The 18830-nt window shown below is 47.5% G+C and overlaps 1 protein-coding gene across 3 annotated transcripts in view; it reads left to right on the top strand.

Annotated features, from left to right (window-relative positions):
- LOC144162851 (arrestin domain-containing protein 2-like) overlaps positions 1–18830 on the top strand; it is a 313049-nt gene that overhangs the window by 76963 nt on the left and 217256 nt on the right. The window contains exon 1 of one of the 3 annotated variants that reach the window (XM_077693554.1): positions 15514–15893. The exons of the other annotated variants lie outside the window; for them this stretch is intronic. The gene's annotated coding sequence lies outside the window, so the exon portion shown is untranslated. Of the gene's footprint in view, positions 1–15513; positions 15894–18830 lie in introns of those variants that run through there. 3 annotated transcript variants of the gene reach the window in all.

Raw genomic sequence — 18830 nt, 5'->3', positions numbered from 1 at the left:
CGACGACTCTCAATAAATTACTCATTCACCGGAAAGGGCCCTTCAAGGTCTGCGGAAAAAACAGGGCAGGCCTGCATGAAACATGAGCACTCCCGGAGGTTCGAGGAGTGCGACGTCCAGGGGGAAGACTCGAAGCTCGTCGGCTTTAAGCGACCCGAGCACGAGGGGGCCCACCTGGCGCCTTGGCGTCCCGTGGCAGATGCGCGACTCCTAATTCGTGGAGGCACGCGCATTTGGCGTGCCCCGCCCTGGGACGACCGTCTGCCGGCTGCCTGCCCGTCGTCTACCGGAAGTTGTCGGTTGCCTGCTGCTTACTGCCTGCTGTAACCTCGCGCCCGCTCGTGAGCGGGTGCCGAGACGACCGTTGTCTACGAGCACAACGGTACGTCTTACCAGAGTCCTTCAATGCCTTGCTGGTCATGAAACTTCGCCCTCACGCTATGGGAGAGCTTCGTGCGCTGCCGCGCCGCGGCGCTGGTGTCGATCGGAGGGCAGCCGGGGGCGTGGTCAGAGCGCGTTTGGCAGGGAACGGACCACGGAGTAAGATAAAACAGACGCTCACCGCCTTATCAGCAGTGCGCTCCCTTTACGTGTCGTGGGCCGCTCAAATGGACTTATCATTGTGTGAGTGGCGAAAAAATTTACTGCGAACAAGCATGCTGCTACTGCGTTCGTGCCTGCCGGTCTGGCAACAGAGCAGCGGCGGCCGCCCGATGCATAGAGTTTCATACTAATATACACTAGAGGGAAATCTGGCGCCACTGTCTAGGGGAGCCGCTCTTCAGCGAGCGTGCCGTCATGTACCGGGCAGGCACGTTCCACTTGTCCTTGGCATGGCTCACGAACAGGCTAAAAAGTTGGCTTTGGCTGCAAAAATGCAACAATATTACTTCAGAAGATTAATCAAATTTGTTCTGTTATTATAAAATTAAAGCTTCAGAAAGATTTATTTGTCAGGGATTATCTAGAAGCTTCATGGAAGATGAACAAAAAAACAATGTTACCCCTTTTGGCTTCAAGACGAAAAATAAGCCATGTGGCTAACCAAGCCAAGGAGGCGAGGAACGTCGCTAGCTGCAATGGCGCCGCCCACGGCGGCCCGCGAATGCAGCGCCAGATTTCCCTCTAGTATATATTAGTATGAAACTCTATGGCCCGATGCCCTCCGATCTGCGGTGGCGCCACGCGCGGTAGCCTTTGTCCCCGTATGAAACTTGGCCGAGAGTTTCATGACCAGAGAAGCATTGAAGGACTCTGGTCTCACTCTTCGGCATCCCGGCACCCGAGACGCCAGCATCGTTGCAACGTCGCACCTCGACCTGGATCGTCGGGCGAACTCACGACGCCCTGAGGACACCGCCGCACCGCGCGGAACATTTGTTTGGGGCCTTTCTTTGTGGTTTCTTTAGAATTGTTATTTACAAGCTTTATGTACGTGTCGTCTAACTTTGAGTTGTCATTGGCTCTCATCTGCAATTCCGTCAGTAATCTTGGCATGTTTCGGTGCGTAGTGCTTTGCTGAGAATGTATCTTTATGCTTTCCGCAATCACCCTAGTCTGGTTAGTGACACTGTGGCAAGTCCATGTCGCCACTGAGTACCCCAGAGAACCTGTGCTTTCTTGACACTATGTTGACTAGGGCTGCAGGGGATGACAAAATATCTTTCGTTGCTTCATTTACCGTCCGTCTCTCTCTCTCTCGCGAAGCCGCATCGACGGTTTGACAAGAGAAAACGTCCTCTCTCCAGATCCCATCCCGTGTCCATTATATACATGGTTTTCTCTATATATACAAACAAGCCCTACATAATCACCACAAACATCGACGTCGTCGACGGGTTTGTCAACGGAGCGGTGGAAAGCTTGACGTGTCGAGTCTTGATATGATGTGCGGGCGAATGTTTCACGATTTTACCGATAAGCGTTTTAGCTTCGCCCCTCTCATCATCATTCACTTCGTGGAGAAGGCGGTATTTTTTTTTTTTGTCTAGTCCAGACGCAGCTCACATAGAGCCCCATTTAATAAAATCGTCGCTTTTACGTCGTGGTTCAGACTACGTTCTCGGATCATTCGTCGCAATCGGACACTCGGAACCCGCCCGGGCAACATTCGCGGGCTGCCGTTTTGACGTTTTACGAGCCTTGGCCAGGCTACGGAACGGAATGCATGAAGCCACACGGGTGCGATTCGTCACCACTATATATTGTTACTCCGTGATATCACCATTATCACTGCGCCTACAATGGACGTTTCATTTCGGAATACCGGAAGTGGGTGTTTGCAATAAAAGTACCACCGCAAGAATAGCACGCGCTGTCGTCGTCATCGTGCCCTTCAAGATTTGAGAACACCGTTGAACTTGCAACCGCGAACTTTGTCGTGCCTTGATGGCGTCGCGAAAACGGGAGGCGCTTTCCCTTAAGGAAAAGCTTGGCGTACTAAGCGCAGTAGACAAGCAACCTTGCATCGCCACGCGTGGTGTTTTCCAGCGATTGCAAAAAGCAGCATTTCTACATTCTCTAAATTTTTAAGGTTCGAAAGCCAAAGTTGCAGAAATACATGATTGCAAGTCAAAGCTACACTGTTTTCGTTCATTTTCGAAGGTTTCCTCAAGGTTGCGTTCTTGTGGTTGTTACGTTTTGTTTTCCCGGCCCTATGAAAAGCGTATGAACGGGGTCCCACTGTATATACAATATACGTGCGATATATTGTGATCTATGTATTGTAACGTTGCGGCAGACAGAAACAATGTTGCGATGAAGAGAAGCATTTTCCATAATGCGAAGAACTATTTGCATGCTGCCGTAACTGAGCAAGGGCTGGCTGCGCCCCGCAAACAGCTTCTTCCTTCTAGTCATCGTAGTTTGTGGTGGGCCACGGCTCTACAGGGATTTTCCGCCACATCCCGTGGCATCACCCTCGTCCACCCGGTCGCGTACGACCGTCCCGCCCGAGGCCCTGGCAGGCTGAAGATTGGATGCAGATGAGTACTGGGATGAAAGATGCAAAGACGAATGGCTTGCCGCCAAGGATGACGATGATGACGTAGATTATGCCTCTGCCCGCAACGACGAAACCGAAGGGCGGGGAACACAATATCTTCGGGCTGTCTCGGCACGACCCTCGTCGGCTGCTTGGCATTCAGGTCTCTCGGGCTGTGGACACGGGGCATGGGATATCGTCATGTTCTGGTCCCCGCTGGGCTGGGGCTGCCTGGCGAGGCTTCATTACCCCTGACGGCTGCGCCCACGCCGATCGATGCGAAGCTGGGGGCCAGGATGGGGATGAACCCACACACTACGCAAAATGTCACGTGGCGGCAGACACGAACCATGTTGTCATGAAGCGATGTATTTACTTTTTTTTTTTTTGCGAGAGTTTGCCTTACGGCATAACAGTCATATATACAACATTACATTGGTTTCACGCAGAAACGTCCACAGAGACCGGTACTGAGGGCCCCATATCCACCGCTGTAGATCAGGGGGTCTCCCAGGATGGAGCCCTGTGCCCCGGAGGTGTTGCAGGCGAGTGGGGTGCAGCCAGTGAATGCGAAGAACTCTACATGCGGCCATAGCTGAGCTCGTGGTGGTGATGGCCCTTAAACTAACACATACCCACTCGGGGGGATTGGCCGTGAAGACAAAGAATCAGATAAAGCAAAACAGTACAACCGAAGAAAAAATTTAGTTGCCTGCACCCCGCGCACATCTTCTTTCTTGTCATCGGAGTTGGTAAGGGGTCATGGTGGTACGGGGATTATACGCCACGTCCCGTGAGAGTATATATATATACTATACACATGGGATTGTGTCTACTATTATATAGATATAAAATTAAGCTGTGTGGCTACTGATGGTTAAAAATAACAATCGGCGCAAAAATAACGTGACAACTTTAATTCGATGTTTCGGAAGGGCACCGTCGTTGTCGTTGTTGAAATATATATATATATATATATATCGGGAACAATTACCCAACATTGGAGGGTAGTATGGAACACAAGAAAAAGGAATAATCGAACAAAGTAGCAACCTCGGTTGGTGGCAACGTTTCAGCAAAGAAACTTGCCTTATACATGAGGCGTTTATTTTCGAAATGAGCCAGATCCAGAAACTGAAACTGAGTACGATAAAGGTGCATTGATAAGAAGAACTCGGCAGCTTTTCCCTAAAAAAATGTGTGGCTTGAAAATAGTTCAGGTAACGGCCTGAAAAGGTGTGCGGAGATCTTAGTTCGTATTGAAAATGAGCCAGATCTTACTGTTTCACAGATAAAAATGAGCCACATGCATTTTCCCAATGAGGTGTTTGCTCTATGGCTTGAGCTTGCTTTATGGCTTTATGGCGGTGTTTGCTTTATGGCGATTTGAACTGCTTATCTAACTATAGGCCAATATCGATACTTCCGGTTTTTTCAAAAGGACTTGAAAAGCTAATAAATGACCGAATGACTTCGTTTTGCGGGAAGCATAACCTAATAACAGCATCACAGTTTGGTTTCAGAAAGGGTCTTACGGAATGCGCGCTTTTAACACAAAAATAAATAATCCTCCAGGCTATTGAAAACAAACTGCTAACACTCGGCGTCTTTGTGGATAATATCAAAGCATTTGACCGCCTAAATCACACCACTATCTTAAAGAAGCTTGAACATTATGGTTTCAGGGAGATATTTTTAGATCTATTGAGTAGCTATCTGAAATTCTGTTGCCAAAAGGTAATTATAAATGGCCAGATGTCTGACGTGATGAGTATGCAATGTGGTGTACCGCAGGGAAGCATTCTCGGTCCCCTCCTATTTAATATGTATATAAATGACCTAGTCGGCATTGGCCATTCTACCAAATATGTAATCTATGCGGATGACATTACATTACTCTTCTGTTCGAACGACGCTACTAGTCTTATTGTTCATGCTAAGGATGTATTAAATAAACTAAACAAGTGGAGCACGTTCAACTCCCTAACAATTAACACTAATAAAACCAAGGCGGTACTCTTCAAACCAAAAAAACAGACTGTGAGTGTTAACGTTGGCCTCACGATTGGCACGTCTGAAGTAGAAATCGTCACTACATTTCGAAGTCTTGGCATCATCTTTGACGAACACTTATTGTGGAATAGGCACGTCGATACACTCGCTAACACATTATCGCGAACTGTCGGTGCACTCACCAAGTTGCGTTTTCTACTACCTACCAATATAAAGCTACTTATCTACAATTCTCTTTTTCTTTCGCACCTGAACTACTGCTTGCTGGTCTGGGGAAATACTACTGCGTCATATATCAAGAAAATACACTTATTACAAAAGAAAGCCGTTCGCGCTATCTGCAATTCATCATATGATGCTCACACAAAGCCGCTTTTCCAGAAGCTGGGTATTCGCGCTGCTCCGGATTTATACACCTACATTCTTACGAAAAGATATAATCTTGGAATAAAATATACCAACACGTTCATCAGGAAACTATCTAATCTAACTCAAAACCATCCCCGTTATGAGACACGCCATAATGAAACTTGGTATATACCGCACGCACGTACTAACTATGGCACCAAGATGTTGAGCTATGCGTTACCATTGTTACTGAATTCGCTATAACTTTGAACGTAAAACTTCAGCGTTACCTGTATGAACTTCACCTGTATTTCTGATCATGCAATTGTTCGATGTGTTATAGTGTATTATAATTTCATATTTCGCCTGACTAGCACTATGTACAAAATGTGTTCAAACAATTTTGCAATGCTCCAGTTGTGCATTGCCCCATTCTCTTATTCTAAACATTGTATAATAACCAGATTGACACAATTCTTGTTGCCATTTGCTTCACTTTTATTTGTTTTTTTTCTCTCTCTATGTTCTGTTTTATGTTTCCTCTCTCTCTATTACATCACTCTTTTTTTTCATCTTTCTCTCTCTATCTTGCTACATGATGCAGCAATGTATTACTATTAAGGGGGCGCAGACCTTTGTCAAGCCGCGTATCGCAGGCTTTTTGTCTGCCCCCTGGCACCTATTTGCAGTTGTCAAATAAAAATTGATTGAATTGATTGAATTGATTGAGTGTTCAGAGTGTTTCGTGGGTGTTTTCGGAAGTTTTTTTTTTCTTTTTTTTTTTGCGTTTCGGAGCTGGGTAATTATGAAATCAGACGGCAATTAATAGATCGGCGAGAGATCTGTCTCCAGACCTCAACGACGAAGTGAACGGAACAAATGAAACTGAGAGATGTGACACAATGATTTCATTTCGCCTCACCCGTCCCTGCGATATAACTGTGGCTCTATTTATTTTTTACTCCCATATTTACCATTTCAAAACAACTAAGAAGCCGCCGCTTACAAGCCCTGGAAAATCCCCCCTGCACCCCCCCCCCCCCCCGCTCTAAGAGTACGAACCACTTCATCAAGGTGAAGAATAAAATATAAGCAGCTTTCTTGTGAAAAACTTTGGAAATTCATGGCAAAGCAATGAAGAGCTTGCATACTTTGTTACTGGTTCGAGGCGTGCCAAAGACTATTATCCTAGGGAAGAACTCGAAAAGTGCAGCTAACGGTGCCAAGGGGACTCATCTGCTATCCATGTGTAGTTCTATGGTTCTTGAGGCCCTGTTGCATACTTTTAAAGGAGCCATAAAGAGAAAATACAAGTTGGTTTTATTCGAAAGATTTCGTGTTTTATAGTGCCCCCAGCGCTTGTCCGTATACAAACGGTGCTTTATTCACTGAGAAATTAAACAATTTAGGTTAAAATTTTGATTTTCCCGCTCAATCGTGCGTTTTCGTGGTCCCAAGTGACATCACTGGAACCGACCGCTCTGCAGCCTAGAGTACCTTCATTCACGCATCCGCCGTACAGGGTAGAGACACGTATACGCTGGCGCCGCCATTTTCGGTTGCTCGCTCGCCGCCGAAGCAAGTCATTGTGTCAAAACCGCGCTAAAATTATCGCCGCAACGTGGTTTACTGAAGAAGTTTGAATCATATTGTCTGTTTCGCGTTGCTAGGTCTCGTGGGAAACGAAAAGAATAACGCGTTGAGCCCGTTGGCCCAATTGCGGCGGCACGGGACCGTTTAAAGGTTGTCTCCACCCTGTACAGCGGTGTTGGTTTGTTCCCGCGTTTCTTTACGTTCCGTAACCTAGATGGCGCCACCATACCGTGGCAAGCGTTTGGTTTGTTTTTGCCCGCATTTAAACCTGGCTTGTTTTTGTTCTGGGAGAAAATATTTGTTCCCTGAAACAGTGCTCGCTCGACAAATGGGGTCACGTAAGACACCGTTGCTTGCGTCAATCGGCCAGTGTCGTCTGAGACAACCCCAAGCCCCGTAGTGCTGTGCAGCTAAACCACTGCAAGCATGCTGTGCGCAGTACGAACAGCAGAACGCATCAGTACTTCTATGTTTACATGTGCTTTCGTAACTTCCACTGTTTGTCCCATCATTCTTATTGCTTTGTAAAGAATGTGCCCTAAATTTAAGCGTAAATCGCTCGTTTGTCTAGTTTGTAAGCTCTACCTAATTTGCGTCTGCTTCTGCCAGCCTCCGCCAATCGCAGAGCTTAGCTCATGTGACATCATAAGTTCTGTTGCGGGAAATGAGCTGGTGGGTCGCATGACCATTCCCGTTTTTCCTAATTATGTAGCTTATTTGAGCGAAGTTTACGTTAAAAGTGGTGTCAGTATGATTCTAACGAGACAATCTTTTGAATGAACCAAACTTGTGTTTTCTCTTCATGGCTCCTTTAAGGCCTTTCCACCAGAATTCAATCGCACAATGCTTACAAGTAAATTTTTATAAAGTTTCCATTAGAATGAAATGTCAACGTGAGTGTTTCATTTCAATATGAGCCAAATCCAACCTTGTAACCCCAATATTACTCAAATTCACGGCATAATTTTTAAATACTGGTGGCCATAAACTTCCCCTAGCTGACATGTAAACTGTATCGTGTTACAGTTTTAAGGCGTTGCAAAGCACCTCATATACACATGGGATCCTCTCACGTCCCACTTGCCTATACACCAAACTGCCCAAGGCTGTCGTGCTAGCGGCTGCCTTTCGCGACCACGGGGTGCTCATTTGACGAAGGTCTGGTGATCGAGCACTGTTTATTTGCACCGATCATTGTAGGGGGCACAACCAGCACAGTCGGGGTCGTCGGTCACGACGTCGAACTGGCGACCACGCAAATGTGTATCGAAACTTCACAACTGCCCTTATGATGACCAGGCACACTTTTTTCTGTAACGAAATGATTTTCCTCCACTTTCGTTACCGTTCGACTTGCACAGGACGACGACGTAGTCGCTGAAACCTGTAACATCAGTGTGGATTTCCCGCTGCCGGGAAGTCTAGGCTATAAAGGAAGCAGGCGGCTTAACACAGGCGAAAGCGGCATCGCAATGTGGCGACCAGGTGACTTTATCGCTTTTTAGAGGTTTTCTCAAGAGCAGTCACGGCAGCAAAGTGGCGAATGAAGCGACGTATATACCAGCACAGTCCTACGGAGTTCTGGAGGGCCTTCATGGTAGTTGGTTTGGGAAACACGACCTCACAAAGTTTTGGTGGCGTCTGCGGGAATTCCCCCTTTGCCACTGCAGGTTGAGCATGTTCAAATGCTGTGCTGCAAACTACCCTTTTTTCATGTTAAATTGTAAGCCAGAATTGGCAAGGCAACACCCTCTCCAGGCTCATGAGCTAATCGTCGAAGTCCGGAGGAAAAACGACGATGTCGTCCAGATGGCAAAGACGCCTCTTCGTCTATTGGTCACGCAAATGGTTTACACAGACCGACAGAAGTGATTAACGGTAGGTTTTGCGTGGTTGGCCGCCGCCCGGGTAATGTGCCAGAATGTAGACCGTATATCGAGTGACGAAAAGCTGCAGAGAATGCCTACGTTTACGTTTACGATGTGCGACGCCATAGCGCTAGTTCGCTGTCAAACTGGTGTGTCTTCGGACATGCACTATCCATGCTCTCGAAGCCCTGAATCTAGAGAAAATTACATTAGCAGATACAGGCTCCCTGCAGTGTAAACAGTGTTGTTTATTGTGATAAAGAGGCCGCTGTCACGGGCCTAGCTGGCGCCATCCGATCGGGCAGTTGCTCGTGACCAGCCCACCGACCAGCAGTCTGGCTCCGTTTCCTGCGTCGCTATCCGAGACATTCTGGTGCCGGGAAACCCGGGAGACAACGCACGAGCAGACCTGACCTGACGCGGCGCAGACTTCGAGGACGCTGGACCTGGGATTCCCCCGAGGCAGCTCTATTCTGCGGGCCACGTCATCGAGTGCTGTCCGCCGCCGGTGCTTGGGCCGAGGACAGCCGGCCACCCATTCTCTGGGCTTGTCACGAGCAACTAACTGCCCCAGCGGGCGCTGCAAGCTAGGCCCGTGCCCCCGTTCCCTTGCCAGCGGTCTCTTTATTACAATCATCAACACACAGGTCGCTCAGGATGCACGGATGCTTTGTTTTATATTCCTGCACTGCACGCCGGTGTTTCCATATACTGCTGGCTATTCCTTTTTAAAGGCAGCCTGTTTAAGCTTCTCCTTCCGCCGTGGAGCGTTACCAGAAAAAAAAAAAACTAAGTAAACTGTACCGCCGTTATCCGCTTGCTGCTACCACCCCATGCAATTCAAATTTCCCGCCTTTGCAGTGCTCGCGCGCCCCCTGCCTGAAACTGCGCCAGTGTGTGTTCTGTTCTCTTTGTGCTTTTCTCACCGCACGTGCCGGCGTTGCATTGCCACGTTTTGCGTTTACCGAAGTAAAAACCAACCTAACGGGCGTCCTTAACTAAAGGAATGCGGGAGCTGCCGGTTAATTGCGTATATTTTTCCTCAAATGCACCTATAGTTTTCTTTGCGCTAAACAACGGGGAGATGTATGACAAGCGCATGCGTTTCACGAATTTCGAACGCTTATGACTGTATAAACCGCTTGGTTTTCGAAGCCTCTGGGGTACGCCGCGAACAACAGCGTTACTTGGATTGTATTTGATTGGATTGGTACACTGGACGAGGTTGACCAGTTTCGCGTAGCACCTGGAGAGCCGTGCTGCGCAAGCGCGAGGATTGGATTGAATAGCATTGGATTGGATTGGATACGATTGAATTTGGATTTGATGATAAGCAGCAGTAAGGATTATAATGCGCGAATCCTAGACAACCAGGAAAGCTAAGAATAACCAGCTGAGCCTTAGCTCACGCTACCTGGCATAACCGCTTGGCTTTCGAAGCCTCTGGGTTACGCAGCGGCGAAGGGCCCGTGACAGGCTGGCCCGTGACAGGCTACACCGTAACGCCGTGGCGATATGCTTGGTTTCAGCGAGCGAGCTAGGACGACAAGGCGAGCACCTGAAGTATTCTGCACTTAAAATACCAAGCTCACGTGGGCCTGCTCCTCCGGATGAATGAATGAATAAAGCTTTATTGCGAAACTACCAGCCGGGTTAGGTACCCTCAGTTCAGGGCACCTCTAACAAATTTCTTTACGAAATCTGCAAGGCGGCGTTGGTCGTTTAGGGCTGGTGATTGGAGTGCTGCTCTCCCTCCGGGGAACGGGCTGCATCCTTCGAAGATGTGGTCCTGGTTGAGGGCCTTGGAGCACTTTGGGCAGCTGGGGGTTGGCGTTCCGTTGTAGAGGGCCACTCTGGCTGGGGTTAAGAGGGTACCCATTTGCGCTTGCCTAAAAAGTACTTGTTCGTGTTTCGATAGTAGTGGGTGTGGGCGAACGTACGAGTTAGGGTGATGGCGGAGGTCTTGAAGAGTAATGGGTTTCGGGGGCGTAGGTTCCTGGGGTTGGCTGCGGCTGCAGGGAGCCCGGAGAGCGGTGTCACGGGCGAGCTGGTTGACTCCTTCATTGCCCTGCAGCCCGGCATGACCAGGCACCCAGTAAATCCTTACGTCTCCTTTGATGTTTTGAAAGAGGCTGTGTGCGCTAAGTGGAATGTTATTGTGTAGTATGCGGGTGCATGCTTCTTGTGAGTCAGTATAGATGTTAAGGGGACTGTGTGGGGATGCATGGTGGACAATGGCTTTTCCGATAGCGTAGGTTTCTGCTTCTGTGCTATTAAGGCAGGGTCATACGTCGGAGGAGGAGAAGCGAGCCTCGCACGTACTTACTGCCCAGGCCCAGATGTTCTTAGTAGGGTGGCATGCCGCGTCCGTGAAAACATGTTTTTCATCAAGGGCTCTAGTGATCTTTTTCGAAAAATATTTGGCTCGGATTTGTCGTCTTTCGTCGTTTTTGCGAGCCGCCATGTGCCTAGGTATTGGTGCTACAGTGATGCGGGCATGGTCTTCGCGGGGAATGGCTAGGTTTGCCGTGATTGCCTGATAAGCGGAAAATCCCAAAGAACTTAATAATTCCCTGCCTGGTTGGGTGTTCCGAAGCCGTATTAGTTGATTGTGCCGATGGGCCGCGATGATTTCCTTGCACGTAACATAGAGCCCCGTGTTCTCTATGTGGGTGTTCGCCGTGCAGATAGGAACACCTAAAGCAAATTTAGTCGTCTTTCGAATGAGAGCGTTAATCCTCTCGTGATGTTGATTTGTGAGAGTGCAGTACGGTAGCGCGTATCTAATTCGGGAGATAATAAGAGCATCCTGTAGTTTTAGTAGATCAGCTTCCTTCAGGCCGTGGTTTCGATTTGCAATTCTTCTGCAGACACTGAGTAATTGCGCTCCTTGTCTTAATATATGCGCTACCGCAGAGTCTGCTTTGCTATTGCTTTGGATGTGTAGTCCCGGTATCTTAATCTCCTTGCTGGTTTGGATGGGTTGGTTGTCTAAGTGCAGTTGAATACTTGGAGGATTCCAACGTGGGTGGTGAACTGGGAGGAGTTGGGACTTTTCAGGGCTGCATTGAAGACCGATTCCTTTGGCGGCTGAGCTGATGGCGAGAAGGGGCGCCTCCGGAGGAATGCCCGGCGTCGACCACGCTTCAGCGTCAGCTTGCGCCACGTCAAGAGCTCCCAAAATAAATAGAATATCCACTGCACGTGAGCGTGCTGGTTGTCAGGAGCGCTCGGCGTCGGCCAGCTGTACTTTCGAGAAGACTCCGCCCAGCGTTCGTGGCATGATGCCTCGTGTGCTGTTCTCTTCGCCAGTTCACGTGCGTGCGCGCCTGAAGTGGGGAGCACAGACGCAGAGTTCACGCTAAGGACGCCGAGTTCACGAAGCCGGTCGCCCCGGGTTCTAGCCCGTGCTAACACTGTCCACTTTTGAAGAGATTGCATGTGAAAACCTGAGTTTTTTTTTAATATATATAATATAAGCTTTATTCAATGTTAAGATTATTTAAGACTATTTTTTTTATTTAAGTTAAGATTATTTAAGACAGTTAAGACTATTCGGGCCTGCAGTCAGTCGTGGAGAACTTTGAGCGGGTTGTTCGGTAATCCATGGGAGGGGCAACAGGGGCGGGTCTCCGACAAAGGGAGAGGGGCCGCAGGCTCCGTTGTTTCTCTAGCCTTGCACCACTGGTGCAAGCGGCGCCAATTTTTTTATTGACCCTTCGTTGTATATATATCCCTCCTGCGAACGAGAAATACACCACATCGGCTACCAAGATCTTTAGCGCCATATTTCGCAAAAACAGATCCATATAAATTTTTATTTTTTTAAAAAACAATGTTCCTGTGGAACTGTATTTCACCTTGTCATCATCGCTGTAGCATGTAACATTGTGTACATTTGCCTACTGTGCGTATTTTGCTATTTGTTGTGTTCTTGATGTACGACGTAATGTGTGTCCACCGTTATGTTGAATTTGATCCGTAAATTCAAATCCGTCTTGGACTACATGATGCGGTCTGAGGTATTTTTAAATAATTAAATAATTATGATTAGGTAAATCAGTAACAATCAGTTAATTAGCTACTAAATAAATAAATAAATAAATAAATAATATCATTAGAGAACCCCACCGGGCTTTCGGTCAGCGCTCTTATTGTGACAATTTGCGTTCAAAAAAGGGCGTCGAAGAGAGCGTAGAAGGAATCACGAAAAAATGTACAGAAATTGCGGGAAATGTCTCATGATGCCTGTGCTTTCCTAATTAAGCTACGTGTATGAATACTGAGTTTCTGCTATAGTCACATTTCAGTATGACTGGTGAAATTGAACAACTTTTCATTACTTTAGTTTGCATTCGGCACTAATGGGCTATGCTTAGCGTCTTGGTGTTTGTTTTGGTTGCATTTTATTGTTTTATTTAACAGCTACAAGATTTAAATGTCATAACTTCAGCAGTACTGTTTTTGTGCAGGAGCACAGCGTACCACGGTTGGCTTTTGCCCAATTCTTCATTCCTTATTTAGGATCGTTTTCTGTGCGCCTATCGTCTTGATTGTGTGATGGCGATATACAGGACTGGCATTTTTAGCTTGTTTGTTTATTATATTTTTATTTTATTCTTGTTTTTGAGAAACATTCTTTGCCAGTAATCTTCGTTTACAACATTACAACAATTCAATATGTTAACTTTGCCCATTTTGCATTTTGAAACAGATGCAGTGCAGCTACATGACCGTTGCTCTGGGGTAATGACGAAAAAACATCTAACGCATCAGGTGATTGAAAACGTACGAATGCATACTACCGAGGAGAAAAGCAGGTTTCAGCTCCCCGGCTCCGTTTTATGCAAAGTAGCTTACGGTTCAATCCCTGCTTCGAATATTTTGGCAATACAAACAGAAGTAAGTGATCGTACGCATCGCCTCGATACAGGCGAAATTTAATCTTCTACCGTTCCTTTCATACCAAGGCACGCAAACGTTTCTTTCGCGATCCCTTTTAGTTTCTATGGTTGGCTTCACCGTAGATGCCTTAGCCACGTAAGAAAGCTAGCTTGGAGTTCACGGCGGAGTTCCCGCAAGTGCGTGTTGCGCTAACGTTGCAGGTGGGAGCTAGACATGGTTACAAAACAGTATCCGATTGATTGATTGATTGATTGATTGATTGATTGATTGATTGATTGATTGATTGATTGATTGATTGATTGATTGATTGATTGATTGATTGATTGATTGATTGATTGATTGATTGATTGATTGATTGATTGATTGATTGATTGATTGATTGATTGATTGATTGATTGATTGATTGATTGATTGATTGATTGATTGATTGATTGATTGATTGATTGATTGATTGATTGATTGATTGATTGATTGATTGATTGATTGATTGATTGATTGATTGATTGATTGATTGATTGATTGATTGATTGATTGATTGAAAACTTTGTACTGTGTGCCCTAAAAATCGTTGAGGCTCAGTCACGTCGAAAAACGAAATGTTGACGAAATATAGCTCAGCAACATGAGCTATAATCGCGCCACAAGTTTCACGAAAGAACAAAATAAGTAGAGGGCTTGTTTCACGTTGAGCATTGAAAACATTTCTTCCTTCGTAACGCAGAGAAGGAGCGGCAAATAAGTCAGTTTTTATTTAGAAAAAAATCTAATTTATTTGGGTGTCGATGAGGATTCATCGTATGAATATGTTTTTGCAATAGTCTCGTGGATCTGGAAGCACCACGAAATTCCCGTTCCTTGAATCTGTAAGATCATTTTCAACGCTTACAGCATTGTGCATTCGCGGTCGCTAACAGGAATGATAATTCATGCCTCAGGCAGACAGACAAAGAACATGCAAAGAGACACAACTGACCTCCATCAGAAATATGTGCTTGTTGTGAAACAAAAGGATTAGGCATGTGCCCTTGGTTGCACTCTAAAACTACGACTGGGTGAAGACAAATGCGGTTTTTCGGGAACTCTTATAATATCGTAAATGTCCGAACAGGATCGCGCGGCACACCACTCTGACATTACGCGGCTGCCTCCTCCTGACCGCATCTTTCCCAAATTTGTGGCGGACCCTTTAATCCAGCAATTCTCCCACAAAGTGGAAAAACCTTCGTTCTCCCTATTCACTCCACTTTCCCTCTAGCATAAATCCAGCAGTCATATCACCCCCTCATTAGGTCTGAGTAAACCCTGCGTCTCGCTTTCGTTCAACAGTGCCGTCATCAAGCGGATGTAACCTTAAACCGTCACCGCTATCTCTACCACGCGAGCCCAGTTCATCACACCCGGACCGCCTCATCCCTCCGGGCAGGACGGGAACAATGGGAGGCTGTAATGTGGGGTTGGAGGTCACAACAGTCGCGGGAGAGTTCACTAGGCGGCGCCACCGCCGAGAGGCCAACGGTCCCCCGGGACAAGCGGTTCCAGCCTTCCCAATTTTATTTCCCCTCGCTACCGCGCGCTCGAGCCAGTGGTGTGGCTTTCCAAGCTCCCGCCGCTGCAGCCTCGACTGTCGCCTCGGTCGCATAACCTCAGCTCGCGCGCGGCGGAGAAAGGGGAAACGAAGGGAGAGGGGTGGAGGAGCAGTGTTGCTTGCCTGTCCAGCAGCGGCCGCCGCCAGAGGAGCGGACTCCGCTGCCGCTCAGTGTTTGTTGGTTATCGGAGTCCCGACTCCGAGCTGTGTTAAGCGCGCCTCCCTCCTCTCGGCGGAAAAGGAACGAAAACAGGAGGAGGCGAAAAGAACCCAACCTCTCGCGAGCTGCTGGTTCGCCCGTCTGCTGCGTGCGCTGCTTGGTGTGCCCGGTGTCGTTGTGATTCGTGGTCGGCGAGTCTTATATACCTCCGGTGGTTCCTTGGATAACGACCGATCGGGCCCGAAGAGCGGCCGAGGGGTCCGGAGAAAGCGGGGTTTGTGAGCCCGCCGGGATGGGCGACCCGATCTGCCACCGGGGTCGGATCCGACGACCGAGCACCGCCGCTTTCGTGGGAGCCGACGGCGCGGCAGCGTTGGCGTGCGCTGAGGAGGCGGCAGCTTCCAGGAGCTAACGACATCGCGCTGCCACGAGTGACCGGTGAGTGACGCTGCCTGCTCGCAGCGAAAAGAAGGGACGGTTATGAGACGACGAGTGATGATGTGATGCAACGCATTGCACTGACTACACAGCCGGGCTTTCACGCGGCGTGCCTTCCCGCCCTCCTGGTCGCGCAGACCGTGGTCGTCCTGGCTCTTTTTGCAAGCATTTTAATTTCTCTGGGAGCTGACCTCGGTCCCTTTATTTTTGATTGTCTGCAAACCTGCAAGCTGTAGCAGTTTTTGACATTTCTTTTTCATCTTTCATGGGGAAACGAGAAATATGATGCATTAATGATCATATAGATTATTGTCTGCACTTCTAACGGAACACGTCCAGTAACTCACAAAAAGTACTCTCACAAAAAGTACTCTCATGCAATACTTTTTGTGTGTTACTGGACGTGTGTTAGAAGTGCACTTATGTATATTGCCCTCTGCGCATCAGTGTACCTAATTATTATGGGTGGCTCAGCTGTACCGGTTTTCTTTTACATCAGTGTATTGACTTTCAACAAATACTTGTTAGACGCTAGTTCGTTTATTTGGATTGCCTGTAAGCCTCCCATACACAAGCTGGATCAGATTTTGTTTTCTGTTTACTGAAGTTTGATTCTTGTTTGGAAAAACGTGTAATTGAATAGTTTTATAGCAACAAACTAAAATCGTTCGTCATCAGCATTGCGGACGATCAGATCCACTTCTTCACCGTGGTGCGACGACTTTCTTTTGCCCTTGTTCGCGCTTATGGCTAAAAGTCAAATGAGCACGTCGAGAAACATGCGCGAGAAATGAGGAAGGGGTATTTAATACTCGCAACCAGCTAATTCATTCTTTGCTCGTAGCCCCACAAAATATCTTCAGCACATGCGCGGAAAGGGAAATGCCGGCGCCTGGTAGCGTCTACAACGGTTAGTAAGAAACTAGTCTTGAAATATTTAAGGCGTGCTATAGTTGAAATGGCATACCTTGCGATTGTCTGTGGCCCTCTTCGAGACGCGGAATATTACGCGAGTTGTAGGGAGGGTCAGAGTTTTGAACTGCACGAGACCTGCCAGACGGGGCGTTTTAATGTATGCCAGGCGTGAACGGAAATGTTGACCTTCTTGTGCCATCACCACCGGTCGGCTCTACCCTAAACTCCAAAACGAAACACGGTTGTGTTTCCGAACACGCGTGCACTCTTTTCTTCGCATGATTGTGAGTAATGCTTCTTGCCTCCCGGCATTCTTTCCTGCGTATGGTTTTCGTGCTACTACAACGTTTTCAAGCGATGAGACCTTGAGAACAATGTGCGCTTTGTCGGTTCGCGCGGAAATTTTAATGTAGCCATACCCGTGGATAACAGTCCCGCCACGCTTATTTTCGGTGGTCTTGGACGGCCTATCCAAGGAAGAGCTTGTTTTGGACAAGACGGTTTACCTTGGTATAAATACAGGCGTTATCATGCAAGGGTTCTCCAAGAGGAAGCACGCCAGAGGGCCTGGTCCGCCCCCGCCTGATATGGCTGTCCTCCAATCTCCACAACTGTTCAAAAACGGGCCGCAAAAGGCTCCCAAGCATAAAAGACGGAGCTGTAGGTAATATAACTCGCAGCTGTAGTTTATTTTGCAAGCATCACAAAACAAAGCGGGTACTACACTGTTCTCAACCAGCGCGCGTCCAATTCATCGGGACGTTCTATGGTGGCCGTTGAAGAAAAGCGACAGTATGAAGCGTTAAGGTATTTGAATCACATTTTCGTCCTTTAGGCCCCAACGCCTATGGTTGCTTTACTTCAGTCGAGTATTTTAGAATGTCGCGGTGAAGTGTGCGCTCGGAGTGGGCGGACTGTTGGGAACATTGCAAAATGCAGATTGTGAAATAAACCACGGAGTTGATGGCTACAGACTAGTTGGTCTGCGGTAGTTGCGAAGCCGTAACGTTCCACAGGCTACCCTGAACACCTCAGTGACTCACTTGCAGGTTCTATCAATTGCTTTGGGGTTTGTATAGATAACGAAACACAAAAAAAGCAAAAATGACAGTTCGTTCAAATTTTAAATGCGTGTTGTAGTATTTTATACTGACATAGCACGGCTCAGGTGTAACTTCAGGGCGTAAAATAGAAACTTGAACTTCGCATTACGACGTTGAACGTATTTTGCGCAAAAATTGAGTAGAGGTAAAGCGGAGCGGTACTTTACGCGATGACGCACCAACCAAAGTTACTTTTGAACGATTTCCTTGATTTCTTTTCCGCAGCACTGACGCTAAAATTCAACCACGCATGCCTGACCATTATATACCACGGTTTCCTATATGCAGAATCATTGCGCACGGAAATAAAATGAACGTGGAGTAACGTTTCCCTGAATTTTTATTTCGCTCGACCACCGACTGTGCATTCACCACAATTTAGCTCGATGCTGTAGGCATCCAGAAGAGGTAAGCCATGATGATACACTGAAGTCTTGTCCACCTACCCCGTCGCAACTTAAACAGCGCTGGAAGGGTTTCGCGATATTCTGTCCGAAACGCATTGAGGAATTCAGTCGAACGAGCACTGCTACAAGGCATATCTTGAGTTTTAGATCGAAGCCTATATGGCTAGGAGAAAACGGTCCTGCGCACGCAGAAAACCCTTGCTTCGCGACCCGATAAGAATGCGTGAAAAAAAAAAAAAAAAAAGGCTGGAGAAGGGTGAAACCTAGGAGGAGATTGTTTGGCTCGGTTTATCTCGTTTTATATCGTTTTATCTCGTGGTGTAGACGGGCAGCGAGCTGCTGTGTGAAGCGCAGATCAAGCGATAACGGTGACAGGGGGGGGGGGGGGGGGAGGCGGTGGAGGGTAGTTCGGGCGGAGCATCCTCATCGTGGCAATTGATTGATTGGTTGTAGGGTTTAACGCGCCGACGCAACGCAGGCAATGAGTTGCGCCGTAGTGGCTGGCTCCGGAT

The sequence above is a fragment of the Haemaphysalis longicornis genome, unplaced genomic scaffold (genome assembly GCF_048455015.1).
Source record: "Haemaphysalis longicornis isolate Haplotype H1 unplaced genomic scaffold, Haemaphysalis longicornis Haplotype H1 scaffold_12, whole genome shotgun sequence".
Lineage (NCBI taxonomy): Eukaryota > Metazoa > Arthropoda > Arachnida > Ixodida > Ixodidae > Haemaphysalis > Haemaphysalis longicornis.
Note: the sequence above shows the minus strand (reverse complement) of the source record. Positions and strands in the feature narration are given on the sequence as shown.